Source organism: Panulirus ornatus, chromosome 2, assembly GCF_036320965.1.
Source record: "Panulirus ornatus isolate Po-2019 chromosome 2, ASM3632096v1, whole genome shotgun sequence".
Lineage (NCBI taxonomy): Eukaryota > Metazoa > Arthropoda > Malacostraca > Decapoda > Palinuridae > Panulirus > Panulirus ornatus.
Genome location: NC_092225.1, coordinates 15,128,285 through 15,142,933, shown reverse-complemented (window position 1 = coordinate 15,142,933; position 14,649 = coordinate 15,128,285). Strand labels below are relative to the sequence as shown.

Here is a 14,649-nt window from a genome sequence, read left to right as displayed (position 1 = left end):
CCAATACTACATCATGTGCATAAGATTCTGAAAAATAACAACGAGTTGACGAGATCACACGCACCCACGCAGGCGCCTCCGTAATCCAGCTAAGAGCCGGTAATCTTTCTCATGACTTTATCTAAGAAGGAAAAGGTCACTAACTCCCCTGTGACCCGCTAGGATTCCTGTTTTTATCATCTATACTTTTGGATGGGGGAAAAATAGAAGGAGCGGCCACGAAACTTTGTGATGTTCTTTTAGTTGGTCACATCTTTCTCTCACCAACCGTTCCTTTCGTGGCATCTTTCCCCTCCAACTATTCCCTTCGTTACATCCTTCCTCCTCATACCGTTCTTTTCGTTACGTCTTTCTCCTCCGGCCGTGTCTTCTCCCTCACATCTACTCTCCATCCGTAACGCAGTAACACTGTGTTCAGGAAGCTGGTACGAATATCATCCCTGGGATAAACTTCAGCGCTTATGTGACCCAATTTCCCTGGTGAGCAGTGAAATATATGTGTGCAGAAACGTACCTTCCTCTTGAGGAAACATTTTAACTTTTTCTTTCCTTTTTTTGTTTTTTTTTTTAGGAGGCTGGTCACACACACACACACACACACACACACAGCTCAGGCCTCGAGGCCACTAACACGCAAGGCTATAACTCAAACCAAAGCTCGTGATGATGTCCACAGTAAAATCCAGTGTCTCCCTATCCAAGGTACGGCTTTGACCACCCACAGCTGCCCTAGCAGTCATCTTCCTCTTCTGTATACAGACGAGTGTGTTCATGATGGCAGCTCATGATCACCGTCTGTGATTGAACCGTAGGAGAGACACCTCCATCAACTTCCAAAGGGAGAAAATACCGTTTTCTTTTTATTTCCAGAGGAAAAGCCGGACGTGTTCGCCTCTTGGGCGTCCACGTCCGTGTTGGCCTTCGTCCGCCGACTGATGGGGCCCTGGTCTCGAGTCCTGTATGGGCCTGGCGCCAACTCCGGGTCTGGTCTGGGCCGGTCGACCACACCATGTTGGGAGCGCTGTACACCAGTGTGTGGACGAGCCAAGACTGCCAGGCTTACATAACCATATCTTTCAGAAGTTAAAAGAGAGGTAAAGACCGAATTCTTTTTACCCTTTGCTTCACTCCCCTGTCTCCTCCTGTCTAAATAAAAGATTTAAGGTACTTTTACTGTCCTCCAACAGATACCCTCGTCACAGAGGATCAGGTCTTCTGTCATCTGTCTCCTGTACTGTCCTCCAGCAGGTAACCTTCGTCGTAGACCATCAGGTCTTCTGTCTTTTCCCACATACTGTCCTCCAGCAGATAACCTCGTCAATGACCATCAGGTCTTCTATTACCTGTCTTTCCGCACGCATTTCACCAATAGTGTTGCTGATCAGCACGTGAAACTCGGCACATAACATTGCCTTACTCAACCCCAAAAGTCTTTCATTATTCGCTAGATAACCTCCTTACTTTACGTAAAGAAAACTTGGACGAGTATTTGCCCAGTTGTAGATGATGAGCCTCGCGCCTCTTAAAGAGGATATGTTTACCACCACCACTGTACAAGCTCCCACTTAAGAGACGTGGTATCAGAGATTCCCACTGGAAGATGGAACTGTATACAATCACTCCCCGTAGCGACCAGGATTCAAGCGGCCCCACACGAGTGTCTTAACTACCTGCCCCGTACACTACACAGAGGTAATTACATCCATACGGAATAATAACAGTGAAGATGATGGCCCGGTTGCCATGGAGACCAGAACTTACGTGATCTCTCGTCCCAAGAACATGGTAGTTCGATCCTTCAGCACGACGGTACGACCCTAGAGGACGGTGGTACGATCCAAGAGCACGACGGTACGTTCCTTGAGCACGACGGTACGACCCTAGAGGACGACGGTACGTTCCTTGAGCACGACGGTACGATCCAAGAGCACGACGGTACGTTCCTTGAGCACGACGGTACGACCCTAGAGGACGGTGGTACGATCCAAAAGCACGACGGTACGTTCCTTGAGCACGACGGTACGACCCTAGAGGACGACGGTACGTTCCTTGAGCACGACGGTACGACCTCAGAACATGGTGGTACAATCCTTGAGCACGGTACGAGCTTTAAGCACGGTACGATGCCTAAACACGACCGTACCCTCCTTGAAGACGAAAATACGACCCTAGAGTTGCCACCGTCGCGCTCAAGGGTCGTACCGTCGTGCTCAAGGAGATGAAACACTATACATTTCCCTCATCTGTTCCTCAATGGAAAGAAATGTTCTTGATCAATGTTTAGATTATCTGTAATCAGACACTACGCTACGGCTTTGTGCTGACAGTGATAAAGAAAAATCATTAATCACGTCCATGGATAACTAATAATCATGGTATTCATGGATGATGGTATACATAAGTATCATTTGAATAGCTAAACGAGACGTGAGTAAACAAACAATTGATACATGATCAACTAACGATCGTAATGAGAAACTTTATTATTCCATTTTTCGCTATTCATCCTACCATCGTTTCACACATAACCAACAACCTTACTTAAACCAGTGTTGTTCATAAGTCTTACTATCATTGTTATCTTTCCTTATCATCATCATCCTGGCTCTCACAGACACCTACAACCGCTGTAAACGAACCAGACACAAGATAAAGGCGCCACTTGTATGATGACCACAACGGAGGAGGAAGATTACAGTACTTTACAACGTAGGAGGAAGATTAGAGTACTTTATAACGGAGGAGGAAGATTAGAGTACCTTACAACGGAGGAGGAAGATTAGAGTACCTTACAACGGAGGAGGAAGATTAGAGTACTTTATAACGGAGGAGGAAGATTAGAGTACCTTACAACGGAGGAGGAAGATTAGAGTACTTTATAACGGAGGAGGAAGATTAGAGTACCTTACAACGGAGGAGGAAGATTAGAGAACTTACAACGGAGGAGGAAGATTAGAGTACTTTACAACGGAGGAGGAAGATTAGAGTACCTTACAACGGAGGAGGAAGATTAGAGAACTTACAACGGAGGAGGAAGATTAGAGTACTTTACAACGGAGGAGGAAGATTAGAGTACTTACCACGGAGGAGGAAGATTAGATAACTTACAACGAAGGAGGAAGATTAGAGAACTTACAACGAAGGAGGAAGATTAGAGTACTTTATAACGGAGGAGGAAGATTAGAGTACCTTACAACGGAGGAGGAAGATTAGAGTACCTTACAACGGAGGAGGAAGATTAGAGAACTTACAACGTAGGAGGAAGATTAGAGAACTTACAACGGAGGAGGAAGATTAGAGAACTTACAACGGAGGAGGAAGATTAGATAACTTACAACGAAGGAGGAAGATTAGAGAACTTACAACGGAGGAGGAAGATTAGAGTACTTTACAACGGAGGAGGAAGATTAGAGTACTTACCACGGAGGAGGAAGATTAGATAACTTACAACGGAGGAGGAAGATTAGAGTACTTTACAACGGAGGAGGAAGATTAGAGTACTTTACAACGGAGGAGGAAGATTAGAGTACTTACCACGGAGGAGGAAGATTAGAGTACTTTACAACGGAGGAGGAAGATTAGAGTACTTTACAACGGAGGAGGAAGATTAGAGTACTTACCACGGAGGAGGAAGATTAGATAACTTACAACGAAGGAGAAAGATTATTGAACTTCGAGAGTTGAAGCAGAGTCGATGGTCACCTCACAGTGACCACCAAAGTCAAGTATGACAAACGAGCGGTCGTCCCCTCCCATCCAGGGATCACCTCCGGGTTTAAACGACCGTAAAACTTACATGCGAGTTTGGTGCGATGTCTCTCCGGCGGGTAGGCGTCCAGCACACGCACATACTGGCACTTTCAAATGTTGAATCACATTATAATAACGCCAACTCTCTCTCTCTCCCTCTCTCTCTCTCTCTCTCTCTCTCTCTCTCTCTCTCTCTCTCTCTCTCTCTCTCTCTCTATCGACCTATCTACTTATCTATCTCTCTATCTATCTACATACCCATCTATCTATCTACATATCCATCTATCTATCTATCTACATATCCATCTATCTATTTATCTACATATCCATCTATCTATCTATCTACCTACCCATCTATCTATCTATCTCTGAACCACCAGACAGACGCCTGGGAGGGAGTGTGTTGGGCGTCGTAATGGAATACCTGATCGTTGAGGCTGCCAGCAACGCAGGTCCGGAGGTCAGATGGATAACCCATCACGATGGTAGGAGCCATTTCTCCTTATTACTGGATGGCTGTTTGGTTACACTTCCACCTTCCATTCAGGTGCCGGCGGGTCGAGCCTCACCACTAAAGTATTCGTGTTGTGCACATGTCCAAGTCTTCTGTACATGCTTGGCGATATATATATATATATATATATATATATATATATATATATATATATATATATATATATATATATATATATATATCCCTGGAGATAGGAGAGAAAGAATACTTCCCACGTATTCCCTGCGTGTCGTAGAAGGCGAGTAAAAGGGGAGGGAGCGGGGGGGCTGGAAATCTTCCCCTCCCGTTTTACTTTTTCCAAAAGAAGGAACAGAGGAGGAGGCCAAGTGAGGATTTTCCCTCTGAGGCTCAGTCCTCTGTTCTTAACGCTACCTCGCTAACGCGGGAAATGGCGAATATGTATGAAAAAAAAAAAAAAAAAAAAAAATATATATATATATATATATATATATATATATATATATATATATATATATATATATATATATATATATATATATCATTATTATTATACTTTGTCGCTGTCTCCCGCGTTAGCGAGGTAGCGCAAGGAAACAGACGAAAGAATGGCCCAACCCACCCACATACACATGTGTATGCAGACACGTCCAGAAACGCACATATACATACCTATAGATCTCAACGTACACACATATATACACACACAGACATATACATATATACACATGTACATTGTTCATAATGTCTGCCCGTATTCATTCCCGTTGCCACCTCGCCACACATGAAATGACAACCCCCTCCCCCCTCATGTGCGCGAGGTAGTGCTAGGAAAAGACAACAAAGGCCACATTCGTTCACACTCAGTCTCTAGCTGTCATGTATAATGCACCGAAACCACAGCTCCCTTTCCACATCCAGACCCCACAAAACTTTCCATGGTTTACCCCAGACGCTTCACATATCAAAGACCTACTTGCTCCGAAGTAGTCCATCATGTCCCAGCTTCTGCGCGTAGCGCAGTCTTGAAGCTGCCGGATCCCTATAAAAGGAGTCCTGGGGTTGTAAGATAATATGACTCAACTTTACGAGGGTTAATTTCAAAAGAGTTTTCCCATTTCATGAATATTGAGCGAATTCATTAACTAAGGATCTTAATGACGGCAATACAATTAAGCGATACTGCACTGTACGGTAAATGATCTCTGTGGATATTACCACTGCTGTATATGGTCCAATAATGACGTTCTTTTATTTTTTCATTCATCAGTTATAAGATCTTTAGTTATGATATGGAACTTAAATTCCTGTTTTCTTTAATCCCTAACTACACTAAAACCTTAATCACTCCTCCTAGACACTGATACCATTAATTATTCATATATTCATATATATGGCCGTAGATCTAACGTCTCAATTTCGTTTTTCTTCATCTCTTTTTAACAATTATGAGGGAAATGACGAACTCTTCAATTCCACTTATCTGTAATGGGTTCCTGCCAGACTCGGCGATTCTTTGAGCGGGATTTGAATCTTAATTGAAAGTAAACCACGACGTTCAGGACAAAAAGAAATAAATATTTCTCAATTCTCGATGTATTTCGGGGAGAAATATTCTCATAGAGACGAATCAATATCGTACGCGACGGTACGACTGTTAAGGACTGACGGTACGAGCCCTTAGGTACGACTGTGCGACACCCGAGGACGAGAGCACAACCCTTAAATACGAGGGTACGACCCTTAGGTACGATGGTACGACCCTTGAGTGCGATGGTGAGGCCTCAGAGCACGACGATACACGACCCTTTTGCCTAAAAGTACGATCCTTGAGCACGACGGTACGCCTCCTGAAGACAAGGATACAAACACACACACCTCAGCACGACGGTACGACCCTAGAGTTGCCACCGTCGCGCTCAAGGGTCGTACCGTCGTGCTCAAGGAGATGAAACACTATACATTTCCCTCAACTGTTCCTCAATGGAAAGAAATGTTCTTGATCAATGTTTAGATTATCTGTAATCAGACACTACGCTACGGCTTGTTGCTGACAGTGATAAAGAAAAATCATTAATCACGTCCATGGATAACTAATAATCATGGTATTCATGGATGATGGTATACATAAGTATCATTTGAATAGCTAAACGAGACGTGAGTAAACAAACAATTGATACATGATCAACTAACGATCGTAATGAGAAACTTTATTATTCCATTTTTCGCTATTCATCCTACCATCGTTTCACACATAACCAACAACCTTACTTAAACCAGTGTTGTTCATAAGTCTTACTATCATTGTTATCTTTCCTTATCATCATCATCCTGGCTCTCACAGACACCTACAACCGCTGTAAATGAACCAGACACAAGATAAAGAGGCCCCACTTGTATGATGACCACAACGGAGGAGGAAGATTACAGTACTTTACAAAGTAGGAGGAAGATTAGAGTACTTTATAACGGAGGAGGAAGATTAGAGTACCTTACAACGGAGGAGGAAGATTAGAGAACTTACAACGGAGGAGGAAGATTAGAGTACTTATAACGGAGGAGGAAGATTAGAGTACCTTACAACGGAGGAGGAAGATTAGAGTACTTATAACGGAGGAGGAAGATAGAGTACCTTACAACGGAGGAGAAGATTAGAGAACTTACAACGGAGGAGGAAGATTAGAGTACTTTACAACGGAGGAGGAAGATTAGAGTTTACCTTAACAACGGGAGAAGAGAAAAAAATTAGAGTACTTACAACTAAGAAATAAGTACTTACACGGAGGAGGAAGATTAGAGTACCTTACAACGGAGGAGGAAGATTAGAGTACCTTACAACGGAGGAGGAAGATTAGAGTACTTACAACGGAGGAGGAAGATTAGAGTAACTTACAACGGAGGAGGAAGATTAGAGTACTTACAACGGAGGAGGAAGATTAGAGTACCTTACAACGGAGGAGGAAGATTAGAGAACTTACAACGGAGGAGGAGGATTAGAGAACTTACAACGTAGGAGGAAGATTAGAGTACTTTACAACGGAGGAGGAAGATTAGAGTACTTTACAACGGAGGAGGAAGATTAGAGTACTTACCACGGAGGAGGAAGATTAGAGTACTTTACAACGGAGGAGGAAGATTAGATAACTTACAACGGAGGAGGAAGATTAGATAACTTACAACGAAGGAGGAAGATTAGAAAACTTACAACGGAGGAGGAAGATTAGATAACTTACAACGAAGGAGGAAGATTAGATAACTTACAACGAAGGAGGAAGATTAGATAACTTACAACGGAGGAGGAAGATTAGATAACTTACAACGAAGGAGGAAGATTAGAAAACTTACAACGGAGGAGGAAGATTAGATAACTTACAACGAAGGAGGAAGATTAGATAACTTACAACGAAGGAGGAAGATTAGATAACTTACAACGGAGGAGGAAGATTAGATAACTTACAACGAAGGAGGAAGATTAGAAAACTTACAACGGAGGAGGAAGATTAGATAACTTACAACGAAGGAGGAAGATTAGATAACTTACAACGAAGGAGGAAGATTAGATAACTTACAACGGAGGAGGAAGATTAGATAACTTACAACGAAGGAGGAAGATTAGATAACTTACAACGGAGGAGGAAGATTAGATAACTTACAACGGAGGAGGAAGATTAGATAACTTACAACGAAGGAGGAAGATTAGAAAACTTACAACGAAGGAGAGAGATTATTGAACTTCGAGAGTTGAATCAGAGTCGATGGTCACCTCACAGTGACCACCAAAGTCAAGTATGACAAACGAGCGGTCGTCCCCTCCCATCCAGGGATCACCTCCGGGTTTAAACGACCGTAAAACTTACATGCGAGTTTGGTGCGATGTCTCTCCGGCGGGTAGGCGTCCAGCACGCGCACATACTGGCACTTTCAAATGTTGAATCACATTATAATAACGCCAACTCTCTCTCTCTCTCTCTCTCTCTCTCTCTCTCTCTCTCTCTCTCTCTCTCTCTCTCTCTCTCTCTCTCTCTATCTATCTATCTATCTATCTATCTATCCCTATCTATCGACCTATCTACTTATCTATCTATCTATCTACATATCCATCTATCTATCTATCTACATATCCATCTATCTATCTATCTACATATCCATCTATCTTTCTATCTACATATCCATCTATCTATCTATCTACCTACCCATCTATCTATCTATCTCTGAACCACCAGACAGACGCCTGGGAGAGAGAGTGTTGGCCGTCGTAATGGAATACCTGATCGTTGAGGCTGCCAGCAACGCAGGTCCGGAGGTCAGATGGATAACCCATCACGATGTGAGGAGCCATTTCTCCTTATTACTGGATGGCTGTTTGGTTACACTTCCACCTTCCATTCAGGTGCCGGCGGGTCGAGCCTCACCACTAAAGTATTCGTGTTGTGCACATGTACAAGTCTTCTGTACATGCTTGGCGATATATATATATATATATATATATATATATATATATATATATATATATATATATATATATATATATATATATCACTACACTATTCGCCATCTCCCGCGTTAGCAAGGTAGCGTTAAGAACAGAGAACTGGGCCTTTGAGGGAATATCCTCACCTGGCCCCCTTCTCTGTTCCTTCTTTTGGAAAATTAAAAAAAAGATAATGAGAGGGGAGGATTTCCAGCTCCCCCGCTCCCTTCCCTTTTAGTCGCCTTCTACGACACCCAGGGAATACGTGGAAGTATTCTTAATCCCCTATCCCCAGGGATTATATATATATATATATATATATATATATATATATATATATATATATATATATATATATATATATATATATCCCTGGAGATAGGAGAGAAAGAATACTTCCCACGTATTCCCTGCGTGTCGTAGAAGGCGAGTAAAAGGGGAGGGAGCGGGGGGGCTGGAAATCTTCCCCTCCCGTTTTACTTTTTCCAAAAGAAGGAACAGAGGAGGAGGCCAAGTGAGGATTTTCCCTCTGAGGCTCAGTCCTCTGTTCTTAACGCTACCTCGCTAACGCGGGAAATGGCGAATATGTATGAAAAAAAACATATATATATATATATATATATATATATATATATATATATATATATATATATATATATATATATATATATATATCATTATTATTATACTTTGTCGCTGTCTCCCGCGTTAGCGAGGTAGCGCAAGGAAACAGACGAAAGAATGGCCCAACCCACCCACATACACATGTGTATGCAGACACGTCCAGAAACGCACATATACATACCTATAGATCTCAACGTACACACATATATACACACACAGACATATACATATATACACATGTACATTGTTCATAATGTCTGCCCGTATTCATTCCCGTTGCCACCTCGCCACACATGAAATGACAACCCCTTCCCCCCTCATGTGCGCGAGGTAGTGCTAGGAAAAGACAACAAAGGCCACATTCGTTCACACTCAGTCTCTAGCTGTCATGTATAATGCACCGAAACCACAGCTCCCTTTCCACATCCAGACCCCACAAAACTTTCCATGGTTTACCCCAGACGCTTCACATATCAAAGACCTACTTGCTCCGAAGTAGTCCATCATGTCCCAGCTCCTGCGCGTAGCGCAGTCTTGAAGCTGCCGGATCCCTATAAAAGGAGTCCTGGGGTTGTAAGATAATATGACTCAACTTTACGAGGGTTAATTTCAAAAGAGTTTTCCCATTTCATGAATATTGAGCGAATTCATTAACTAAGGATCTTAATGACGGCAATACAATTAAGCGATACTGCACTGTATGGTAAATGATCGCTGTGGATATTACCACTGCTGTATATGGTCCAATAATGACGTTCTTTTATTTTTTCATTCATCAGTTATAAGATCTTTAGTTATGATATGGAACTTAAATTCCTGTTTTCTTTAATCCCTAACTACACTAAAACCTTAATCACTCCTCCTAGACACTGATACCATTAATTATTCATATATTCATATGTATGGCCGTAGATCTAACGTCTCAATTTCGTTTTTCTTCATCTCTTTTTAACAATTATGAGGGAAATGACGAACTCTTCAATTCCACTTATCTGTAATGGGTTCCTGCCAGACTCGGCGATTCTTTGAGCGGGATTTGAATCTTAATTGAAAGTAAACCACGACGTTCAGGACAAAAAGAAATAAATATTTCTCAATTCTCGATGTATTTCGGGGAGAAATATTCTCATAGAGACGAATCAATATCGTACGCGACGGTACGACTGTTAAGGACTGACGGTACGAGCCCTTAGGTACGACTGTGCGACACCCGAGGACGAGAGCACAACCCTTAAATACGAGGGTACGACCCTTAGGTACGATGGTACGACCCTTGAGTACGATGGTGAGGCCTCAGAGCACGACGATACACGACCCTTTTGCCCACAAGTACGATCCTTGAGCACGACGGTACGCCTCCTGAAGACAAGGATACAAACACACACACCTCAGCACGACGGTACGACCTGTGAGCACGAAGGTACGACCCTCGGGCCTGATGGCATCAACCTTTTGATCTGACCCCTGAAGTTATAAGATGATAATGATAGCAAATCAAGCGTAACATACTTTGATGGCGAGTATATGAAGAAGCTTCTTGCCTTTGCTTAAATCGAAAGCCTCCAGCCCAGAACGAAGCTCTGATCAACATGGAAAACGGGACTGAAAGAAATGGGGAGAGAATGGGGCAAAAACGACCAGATATCTAATACTAGTTTTTGTGGTGGTGGAAAAAACTATTGATGAAAAGGATCAGGTTCGTTCGTGTCAGGAGAGACATGAAAAGGTAGTGTTCCAGAACTTAGCGATGGAGGGAAAGAAACAGACAACACAACGTCCCCTTCCTTGAGTTGCCCATGGCCTTACAGTAGTCATTTGACGAAGTGGCTCAGCCCAAATATGACGTGGCGTAGCTAATGGCATCCAATTCCCGAGAGCTGATACCGAAGTAATATCTTTAGAAGAGAGAAAGAGATAATAGGACGGCGTAAAGCAACTGGGTTCCAGTTTTATGGTCATACCGGGAGAGTTGATCAGTTTGATTTTATAAAACGTGATCTGTTAATCATACACTCAAAGAATCTTCGTAAATGGACAAATAAATCCTAAAGCATGATTGGAAAACCTATCCAGGAGAGAAGAATATTTGGTATTTGATCAGAACTCCCTATTTCATGGAGGTAGACTGGACTCTATGTAACGTGAGGTTCCCATGATAGACAAGAGGTTACGGTGACACCATCTGGAATTACTGAGCCATCAAAAGTGAGAGAAAACTTGTGAGCAGTTTTTAAAAAACAAAAATGGTGAGGCAGAGAGAGAAAAAAAAAAATTCATGGGCTTTAGAGGCGATAAACTTTACCAGGTTTGCCCTACTGGGAAATCCATCCCGAGACTAAGTTTATTGAGGAAGTTGTAACGAGAAGAGATACAGATCGAGCGAGGAAAAAAAAAAAATGGGACGAATCTAAAAGAAGTGTAGGAAGCCAGCTTATATTTGGTCATCTGTGTCCGAAATTTCTCGTTCATTTCTCAACCAGTTAACTTTAGAATATGCGACTAGGGATTACGGCGCCAGTGATCGGAAGGGATTCAATCACGATACAGGATATTGTGGAGGATCACAAGCAGTATCAGATGTATGGATTAGGTACAAAAGGATTGTGAAAATCCTGATGACCGATCTGAGCGAGATAGAACTATAGTTGACTGAGAATCTACATGAAAGATAACAATGATATTTTGAAGCATTATAATTCTCAAGCATCATTAACAGGAAACATCACCAATCACTAACCTAAGTTAGAAGTAGAACTTCACTAAATTTAGGGCCATTTAGCACCTTTCCGTTCCGGGATCGTGAAGCTTCGGACCTACGATGCTTCGGAATCATGACGCTTCAGATTTATGAAGCCTCGAAATTACGATGCCTCAGATCTATGATGATGCCTCAAATCTATGATGCTTCGGACAGTCAGGGGGATGATGGATGATGTGGTGGCAGGGATGTGGGCAGAAGTCGTGGCAGAGGCGGCGTCTCAAGTGATGGCAGAGAGGGTGGCAGAGGAGGAAGCAGGCGTGGTAGCAAGAAACAATGACGCAAGAGGAGGAAGGAGGGAGTTCGGAGATGATGGAAGGTAGCGGCCAAGGAGGGTGGCAGAGACAGTAGTTAAAAAGGGCCAGTTGATCTGGCGTCCTCGTTCAGCAGCCATGCACAAAATACTAAATCAACGTGCCGGTAACATGCTTTGTCATTCGGATGAAAATGGTAGTGACCTTAACCTCTGACCTTGTCAATGTGGGTCTCTCTCTCTCTCTCTCTCTCTCTCTCTCTCTCTCTCTCTCTCTCTCTCTCTCTCTCTCTCTCTCTCTCTCTCTCGTCCTTAGGAAAACGCTCTTGCTCAATCTTGATGAAATCCACCCGACTGACTGATTACGCCGAGCCGAAATCATATCTAAAATGAACTCAAAAAGCAACGATGACCTTAACTTTTGACCTTCGACCCTAAAAATCGACAGCGTTTTTTGTCTGCCTCCAAAGTTTCGTCCTACCAAATTCTGACAAGACTGGACGATGGATTTTGCAGTTATCCTGCAGAGAGCAAATCGCAGACAGACGAAATCCAAAATATTCTCTGAGACCCGGATTAGAATTCTGTATGGAAATTTGGACCATCAACTTTTCAGGCTTCCTAATTTTACCTGTCTATGGCATTTTATGGCCACACTTACCCATTTCATACCTACACAAATTCGGAATAAAGTAATATGAAATTACGGGCTTAATTTTCGTAATTTACCTGAACACATTGAAGTAAATGGCTGTTTAAAATAATCGCTGGGGTATATAGTTAAATGAATATTTGTGTATTCTAATACTCATATATGCATGAGGTGATGTGGGACAACAAAATGTAATTGAATATATATATATATATATATATATATATATATATATATATATATATATATATATATATATATATATATATGGTAAAGTGTGTGGAAGAAGAAAGTTAAGAGTAAATGTGAATAAGAGCAAGGTTATTAGGTACAGTAGGGTTGAGGGTCAAGTCAATTGGGAGGTGAGTTTGAATGGAGAAAAACTGGAGGAAGTGAAGTGTTTTAGATATCTGGGAGTGGATCTGGCAGCGGATGGAACCATGGAAGCGGAAGTGGATCATAGGGTGGGGGAGGGGGCGAAAATTCTGGGGGCCTTGAAGAATGTGTGGAAGTCGAGAACATTATCTCGGAAAGCAAAAATGGGTATGTTTGAAGGAATAGTGGTTCCAACAATGTTGTATGGTTGCGAGGCGTGGGCTATGGATAGAGTAGTGCGCAGGAGGATGGATGTGCTAGAAATGAGATGTTTGAGGACAATGTGTGGTGTGAGGTGGTTTGATCGAGTGAGTAACGTAAGGGTAAGAGAGATGTGTGGAAATAAAAAGAGCGTGGTTGAGAGAGCAGAAGAGGGTGTTTTGAAGTGGTTTGGGCACATGGAGAGAATGAGTGAGGAAAGATTGACCAAGAGGATATATGTGTCGGAGGTGGAGGGAACGAGGAGAAGAGGGAGACCAAATTGGAGGTGGAAAGATGGAGTGAAAAAGATTTTGTGTGATCGGGGCCTGAACATGCAGAAGGGTGAAAGGAGGGCAAGGAATAGAGTGAATTGGAGCGATGTGGTATACCGGGGTTGACGTGCTGTCAGTGGATTGAATCAAGGCATGTGAAGCGGCTGGGGTAAACCATGGAAAGCTGTGTAGGTGTGTATATTTGCGTGTGTGGACGTATGTATATACATGTGTATGGGGGTGGGTTGGGCCATTTCTTTCGTCTGTTTCCTTGCGCTACCTCGCAAACGCGGGAGACAGCGACAAAGTATAATATATAATAATATATATATATATATATATATATATATATATATATATATATATATATATATATATATATATATAAAATCAAAAGGTCATTTTCGCTGATAGTGTCGGAATTTTTATATCTGCTTTATGTCCATAGTTTCAGATAATAATTTTCTTCAGCTGGAGCCAACTATTACGTAATGGAGGTGATCTCCAAACCTATTTCCGCATTGAAATCCCATTGAGAACTGTGTGCCACAGCCATAGGAAGAGATGTAGGCTGGCAATAAGGTGAATTAAAGACGAACACAGGAAATGAGGTTGAAAAACCACCATCCAGTTACAGTTTACGTACGTTCCGGGTTAAGGTGATTCTCCAAGTATGGCTGAATGATCATGACCACACGAGATAAGCAGGATAGTCTGGGGTCGTTGTTAAAAGATCAAGATGAGACGTCATCCGCCACGGTACATACCTGTCATCCCTTGGCCTCTATGATGCTGTGGCGTCAGGCGGTGATGAAGACGAG

The 14,649-nt window shown here is 42.5% G+C and overlaps 1 protein-coding gene across 5 annotated transcripts in view; it reads right to left on the bottom strand.

Annotated features, from left to right (window-relative positions):
• LOC139753649 (post-GPI attachment to proteins factor 2-like) overlaps positions 1-14,649 on the bottom strand; it is a 377,354-nt gene that overhangs the window by 264,830 nt on the left and 97,875 nt on the right. The gene's annotated exons all lie outside the window — the stretch shown is intronic.